A 1,210-nucleotide genomic window follows, 5' to 3' on the forward strand; every position below is an offset into this window, starting at 1 on the left:
CAAGAGCTTGTAACACTCCAAAGAGAAAGGAAAAATTGAAATCGCATCATATGACCCCTTTAATGTATGTGTTTTTTTTAGTGTGTTAACAAATTACTTCAAATGAAATTGTTTATTAGATTATCTACAAATATAAAAATATATTATCATAATGAATGTTACACAGTTATTGAACTGAACTGAATCAATACTGATCTGACTGGAGCTAAATAAGGATTATTCATTGTCTTGCTATACATGCTTTACAGCAGAATTAGGATTTGCCTCAGTTTTGAAGTTTGCATCATTTATTCTGTTACTTTCCGGTTTAATATTACTTTTACTACTTTGAGTCTCTATTGTATGAAGCACTATAAAAAATAATGGAGATTTTATATTTGAAGCAAAAATCTTGTGAAATCACGTCTTGCAAAATAATTATGTTGTTTCGTTCAACTATAGGTCAGTCAAGCAACTAAATCATATGTTTTTACTAATAATCAGTGATGGGTTGAGAGAGGTTGATTTCCCGAGGGAGTCGCGGTAACGCTTTAGATTACAACCCGCAAAGAACTATGTAAGTATACTGAATTTACGGTGTATGTTTCTGTAATTATAGTGTACCTATAAAGAACATGCGTGTAGGTATAAGGGAACAATGTGTTACGTTTGGGTAATAAGGGGGTAACAACCAGATATGCAACCTGCAAAGAACTGCGTAAGTAAACTGAAGTTACAGTGTAACTTTTTTGTAATTATAGTGTACTTATTCAGTACCTCTGTGTAGGTATAAGGGAATAATATGCGAAGTTTGGGGAATAAAAGGGTAACAACCTGTAAAATTACAAATCATTTATACTGTAAGTATTTTGAAGTGCTTTGTTCCCCCCTTGTTCCATGTAGTTATAGGGTAAGTGGCTACAACAAATTGCTTTGAAATGATTGTTTATACATTAGGTCATACATACATATATTATATATCAGGTAATGTATCAATAAACATGGTGGACGGTTTTATTTAATTCAAATATTGTTTGCAATTTACTATAGGCCTACTGCTGGGTTAAATTAACCCAAAATGGGTTTTAAAATTAAAATCACACACAATATGACAACAGTAACAACACAGGCAACAGATAGCCTAATAAAAGATTACAATTTATTACACCAGTTCAGAAAAAAAGCAAAGCAACTCCATACTTATACAGATTATACAGTTAAACCAAATTCT

The sequence above is a fragment of the Sinocyclocheilus anshuiensis genome, unplaced genomic scaffold (genome assembly GCF_001515605.1).
Source record: "Sinocyclocheilus anshuiensis isolate Anshui unplaced genomic scaffold, SAMN03320099.WGS_v1.1 scaffold1237, whole genome shotgun sequence".
NCBI lineage: Eukaryota > Metazoa > Chordata > Actinopteri > Cypriniformes > Cyprinidae > Sinocyclocheilus > Sinocyclocheilus anshuiensis.